Below are 7,100 nucleotides of genomic sequence, written 5' to 3' on the forward strand. Positions count from 1 at the left end.
AATTTAAAGTTTATTGATATTTGAGAATGTGTTTTTGCATCATTGTGCCATAGCCACTATATTAGTTGACAATGGTATTAAAACAATATTATCGTTTATGGCAATAACTTCTGGGACAATTTATCGTCCAGCAAAATTTATGTTGACAACCGTCACCATAAGTTTTGCTGGATGATAAATTGTCCAAGAAGTTATTGCCATAAACGATAAAGAGACCATTTTCAACTAAGACAATGGCTAAAGCATAACAATGCAAGAACACAGTCTCAAAGATAAAACTTTAAAAACCAAACTGAGAAGAAAGAAGCTTCTGAGTGGAAGACTGAAGGGGAAAAGTCCTCTTCATTCTCAAACTTTAAATTCTAATGAACATTTAACACTGGATCTGGAAGACATTTAGAATATCCTAAATAAATAAACAGAATCTACAAAATAACAGGAATTATAAAGTGCATGGTCTCAATTAAACCTTGTTTTAAAAGAACAATTTTGTTAACAAAACACCAGATTGAAGACTTTATTCATCCAGTTTTTGGTAGAAACAGAGAAACAAATCAAGCAAATTGAAATTGAGGACAGGAAGGCGACAACAGGACAGGTGCAGGTTCTAGGTCAAACCCTTTAATGGCTCAGAATATAATCACCACTTTTCAAAAACTAACTTCTAAATATTACTTAAATAAACAGCAGAATACCTGCAGCATTCCTTAAGAAAGATTGCCAAGAAAGTTTCAAGTCAACAATCAGGAAGCGTCACCTGGGAAAACTTTCAGGGTTTCCTACAGAAAACCTGCTGAGTCCAGTGGAAGAGCTGCTCTTACATCAGCAGTCTGCTGCGTGTTTTGGTTATAAAATGTCAAGTTACAGAAAGTCTGAGGTGCAGGATCAGGAATCAAAACTCAGAAATAACAGCATGTGAAGCCAACGGAAAACTGATGGGACGGCACAATTGGTTCACAACTCCTCAGTCAGTTCAATGTCTTAACTATAAACCTTTACTTTAATCTGTCTTTACCATCACTGGTGGAGAAAATCCCCATCTGAAATAACAACCCAAAGCTTGGTGAGGGGGAAAAAAAAATGAAGCCTGGTGGCCCCGCCAGGGTGATAAAACACTTGGAGAAACTGACTTCAGTCTATAGCTCTGGTGGTAAGCGGGAACCCTGTCTATATCGTCATCTCTAAATAGGAACACTGTATCTATATTTCTAAGCAATCTTTGGGCTGCTCTTGGTCCGATCCCTCACCTAGGACCGTTTGCCCCGGCAGACCCAACCCAAATAGATGCATGAAGCCTCCGACAGCCCTAGGATCACTGGGACACTCAAACCCCTCCACCACGATAAGGTGGCAGCCCACGGAGGGGAAAAACAAAGACAGAAACAGTTCCATTCTCTGACCTGAACTGATCTGGAGAGAGGCCAGAAGGTGGCACTCTTGTGTTTCTAACTAAACAACAAGTTTAGTTAGAAACTAAACCTTTTCTAACTAAAAAGCTTAGTTAGAAACTTAGCTTTTTGTTTTCTCAGTTATTTTTCTCTCCACAGAAGCTACACCTGGTCTGGTGTTCTGACTAGCTGTGGTTGCTTCCTGGAAAAGGTCATTGGCTGACATGATGCTGCCATCACCTAACATTTCTCCCTCTCCTTTTCATTTCCACGAACATGGAAAGTTCTCCTGATCAGTTGACCTGTTGTTGTGTCTCTGCTCTGTCTTCTCTCACCTTCAGTCGGTCATAGCAGGTGGCTGCTGGTACTGAGCCCGGTTCTGGTTCTGCTGAAGATTTCTTCCTGGTAGAGCGGAGTTCTTCTGCTGCACTGTCTCTACATGCATGCCCTGTATTAGGGACTGCTGTAAAGTCAACAACTCAACACAAGCGATTTGCTGTCGCCCCCTGCTGGTCAGATGGAGTGAATGCTGTAAGTAACGAATCCATACAATCTGTTGGGTTTACTTTGGTACAAACTTTTTAAACTACTTTATAATTAAGTGAACCTAATGAATTGATAACTTGGATCAATAGTAATCTGACTAAATTGAAATGACTTTTTATAAAATGCCTCGACAACAACATCGTTGTGAATTAGCGTTATAATTATAAGCTTTTAACGTTTTGGTATCTATTTTGGTGTTTTGAATGTTTTGTTATTTTTGGGGGGGTTTTGAATGTTTTGGTATCTATTTTGGGGGTTTGGTATCTATTTTGGGGGTTTTGAACTTTCTTGTATTGGTTGTTGGGGTTTTTGTTTTTTTATATTGTTTATTTTTGGGGCTCATTTATTAGTGTGAAAGTTCAATTTTATATATTGCTAATTCACAACAAATGTCATCTCAATGCACTTTGAAGTAATTTTACTTCAATCACATGTATTCATATTGCTAATGCTATAAGCTCAATTGATTATTAAAGTAGTCTAAAAAGTTTGTACCAAACTAAACTCAGCAAATTGTATGGAGTCGTTACTTACAGCAGTCACTCCATCTGACCAGCAGGGTGCGACAGCAAATCGCTTGTGTTGAGTTGTTGACTTTACAGCAGTCCCTAATACAGAGCATGCATGTAGAGACAGTGCAGCAGAAGAACTCCCCTCCAACAGGAAGAAATCTTCAACAGAACCAGAACCGAGCTCAGTATCAGCAACCATCTGCTATGACCGACTGGAGCTGAGAGAAGACAGAGCAGAGACACAACAACAGGTCAACTGATCAGGAGAACTTTCCATGTTCGTGGAAATGAAAAGGAGAGGGAGAAATGTTAGGTGATGGCAGCATCATGTCAGCCAATGACCTTTTCCAGGAAGCAACCACAGCTAGTCAGAACAGGAGACCAGGTGTAGCTCCTATGGAAAGAAAAATAACTGAGAAAACAAAAGCAGTTGAAATAAATTATATAAAAGAAAATGACAAACAGCATAAATACAGACAGATCACAATAAACCAGTCTAAGCCTACTCATAATAAAGGCCATAACCATGGTAACGCTAAAATGATGCAAAAACACACCCTCAAACATCAATATACATTAAATTCTAACATTTAACATATCTAAAATAAATACAACTAAACAAAATTGTTCATGAAAAAGAGAATGGCTAGAGAAGGCCAAAGTACCAGACTGAAGACGTATCCAGTTTTTGGAAGAAAAAAAAAAAAGATAAACTGAAGTCGTTTTGAGAAGTGTTTCAAGTTCAGTTATTTCTTCTGTCGATGGTGGGGGCGATGAAGTACAAAATCCAAGAGAAAAAAAAAAAAAAAGACGATCCAGGTGGATTCCTGAACGACAACCGGACAACAACAGGACAGGTGCAGGTTTAACTCTTTAGCAACTCAATGAATAGTCACTTTTCAAAACTCACTTGTAAATTTCAAACAGCAAAATACCTGCAGTATTTCTTGAGGAAGACTACCGACACTGACGATAGGGTAATTAATGTTCCATCAGTAGGGGGTGGGAGGAGGAGACGAAAGCCTTTTCTGTTGGATGATGGGGATCCGATGAAGGGCGAATCTGAGACGAAAAAACTAGATGATCCAGGAGAATTCCTGAAGAACAAAAGGACAGCAAGACAGGTGCAAGTTTAAGGTCAAACCCGTTCTCTGAAGTCATCATTTTCAAATACTCAAAATACCTCTCTAATAACAGCAAAATACCTGCAGCATTTCTTGAGGAAGACATCTGAGCCCGATGGCAGGGTCACTGAGGTCATCCATCAGCCGGGTGGCATTAAGGTTCTTTTCCGTTGTTGTTGGGGCAATGATCCAGGAGGGTTGCTGAAGGACAACCGGACAACAACAGGACAGGTGCAGGTTTAACTCTTTAGCAACTCAATGAATAGTCACTTTTCAAAACTCACACTTGTAAATTTCAAACAGCAAAATACCTGCAGTATTTCTTGAGGAAGACTACCGACACTGACGATAGGGTAATTAATGTCATCCATCAGCAGGGGGTTGGAGGAGGAGACGAAAGCCTTTTCTGTTGGATGATGGGGATCCGATGAAGGGCGAATCTGAGATGAAAAACTAGATGATCCAGGAGAATTCCTGAAGGACAACAGGACAAAAGGACAGCAAGACAGGTGCAAGTTTAAGGTCAAACCCATTCTCTGAAGTCATCATTTTCAAATACTCAAAATACCTCTCTAATAACAGCAAAATACCTGCAGCATTTCTTGAGGAAGACATCTGAGCCCGATGGCAGGGTCACTGAGGTCATCCATCAGCCGGGTGGCATTAAGGTTCTTTTCCGTTGTTGTTGGGGCAATGATCCAGGAGGGCTGCTGAAGGACCACCGGACAACAACAGGACAGGTGCAGGTTTAACTCTTTAGCAACTCAATGAATAGTCACTTTTCAAAACTCACACTTGTAAATATCAAACAGCAAAATACCTGCAGTATTTCTTGAGGAAGACTACCGACACTGACGATAGGGTAATTAATGTCATCCATCAGCAGGGGGTTGGAGGAGGAGACGAAAGCCTTTTCTGTTGGATGATGGGGATCCGATGAAGGGCGAATCCGAGACGAAAAACTAGATGATCCAGGAGAATTCCTGAAGGACAACAGGACAACAAGACAGGTGCAAGTTTAAGGTCAAACCCGTTCTCTGAAGTCATCACTTTTCAAATACTCAAAATACCTCTCTAATAACAGCAAAATACCTGCAGCATTTCTTGAGGAAGACATCTGAGCCCGATGGCAGGGTCACTGAGGTCATCCATCAGCGGTGGGGGAGACGAAGGCCATTTCCGTCGGCCATTGTTGGGAGCAGTCGGGGAGTGGATGGGTCACTTGAGGAGTTTTCTCCCCCATCAGTCGCTGGGATTTTTGTTGCCACTGCAATAGTTTTCAAGCATTTACCTGTCGGCCGGGTTCGTTTTCACACAAACCCGACCGAAAGGTAACCAACCCTTTACCCATCGGGAGAGTTCGTTTTCACACAAACCCGACCGAAAGGTAACCAACCCTTTACCCGTCGGGAGAGTTCGTTTTCACACAAACCCGACCGAAAGGTAACCAGCCCTTTACCCGTCGGGAGAGTTCGTTTTCACACAAACCCGACCGAAAGGTAACCAGCCCTTTACCCGTCGGGAGAGTTCGTTTTCACACAAACCCGACCGAAAGGTAACCAGCCCTTTACCCGTCGGGAGAGTTCGTTTTCACACAAACCCGACCGAAAGGTAACCAGCCCTTTACCCGTCGGGAGAGTTCGTTTTCACACAAACCCGACCGAAAGGTAACCAGCCCTTTACCCGTCGGGAGAGTTCGTTTTCACACAAACCCGACCGAAAGGTAACCAACCCTTTACCCTTCGGGAGAGTTCGTTTTCACACAAACCCGACCGAAAGGTAACCATCCCTTTACCCGTCGGGAGAGTTCGTTTTCACACAAACCCGACCGAAGGGCAACTGACTCCTTACCCGTCGAGAGAGTTCGTTTTCACACAAACCCGCCCGAAAGGTAACTAACGCTTTACCCCTCTGTAGGGTTTGTTTTCACACACTCGACCGAACTGTATGTGAAAAACACCGAACACACAACCTTTTGTTACCAAGGGTAACCCCTTTTGTAACCAAGATCAAAAGTTAACATAGCCTACCGTGTTTTTCATGAGTGGAGCATTGTGCCTGGAATAGATCAACCCCTTCGTTGTACTCATTTGTAACTAAATACCTTAAACTCATCCGATGACTTCATAGCCTTGAGTACCAAACCACATTTCCTGGCGTTGTATTCACACTCCTACCTACCTTTCAGTCCGAGGCTTTCTGGCGTCTTGAGTCCTCGTTCCATCTCAACAAAACCTGTTGATTGGCTTCCATATCTTCCCGGTCCATATACCATATCTTCCCGGGCCATATACCATACCTTCCCGGTCCACATACCATAGCTTCCCGGTCCACATACCATGTGGTGCTGAGAAGGCCTTAAATTCTCAACCATGACCTCAAAACTATCATTCACCACCATAGATACTGCGGATGCATGTGGTGACAGGGGAGAAAAAATCTTCCCTTTAACAAGAAGACTACACCAAAAAGAAAAACTTCCCTTTAACAGGAAGATTTACCAAAAGAACAAACTCCTGTTATCAACCATTGATTAAAAGTTATGTAAGCTGAAACAGAGACTCATACTGACGATGTATGCTGTAAGAGTGGATAGGAAAAACTTCCCTTTAACAGGAAGACTTTCCAAAATAAGGTAAATAATGCACCAATAATTTAAATTTCTTAAAAGTTAAGCTAAAGCAATGACTCGTACCGAGGGTCCCATCTAGTGACAGTGGAGAGGAAAAACTTCCCTTTAACAGAAAGACTTTCCAATAGAAGTTAACACTGCACAAATTTAAATTTGTTAAATTATACAAGTAAGCTTAGGCAATGCCTCATAATGAACATGCATGTTGTGACAGTAGAAAGGAAAAGCTTCCCTTTAACAGGAAGACTTTCTAAAAAAAAAAAAAAAAAAAAGGCCATCAAACATTGGCTAAAAGTCATAAAAGCTTAAGCTTAACACTTTCCAAAAAGAAAGACTTCCCTTTAACAGGAAGACTTTCCAAAATAAGGTTAACGCTAAAACAATTATTTAAATTGGTTAGTAGTTAAGCTAAAGCAATGACTTGTACTGAATATCCAACTGGTGACAGTGGAGAGGAAAAACTCCCCTTGACCAGGAAGATTTTCAAAAAGAAAGACTTCCCTTTAACAGGAGGACTTCCCAAAAATAAAAACTTCCCTTTAACAGGAGGACTTTCCAAAAATAAAAACTTCCCTTTAACAGGAAGACTTCCAGAAACCCTAACACTGCACCAATTACGTAAATTAATTATAAATAAGCTTAAACAATGCCTCCTACTGAGAATCCACGTGGTAACAAGAATGGAAACATTTCCCTATAACAGGAAGATTTTCAAAAACAAAGACTTCCCTTTAACAGGAAGACTTTCCAAAATAAGGTTAAAGCTAGAACAATTATTTAAATGTGTTAATAGTTAAGCTAAAGCAATGACTTGTACTGACTATCCAACTGGTGACAGTGGAGAGGAAAAACTTCCCTTTACCAGGAAGATTTCCAAAATAATAATTAAACACCACAC

Source organism: Xiphophorus hellerii, chromosome 20 (assembly GCF_003331165.1).
Source record: "Xiphophorus hellerii strain 12219 chromosome 20, Xiphophorus_hellerii-4.1, whole genome shotgun sequence".
Classification (NCBI taxonomy): Eukaryota; Metazoa; Chordata; class Actinopteri; order Cyprinodontiformes; family Poeciliidae; genus Xiphophorus; species Xiphophorus hellerii.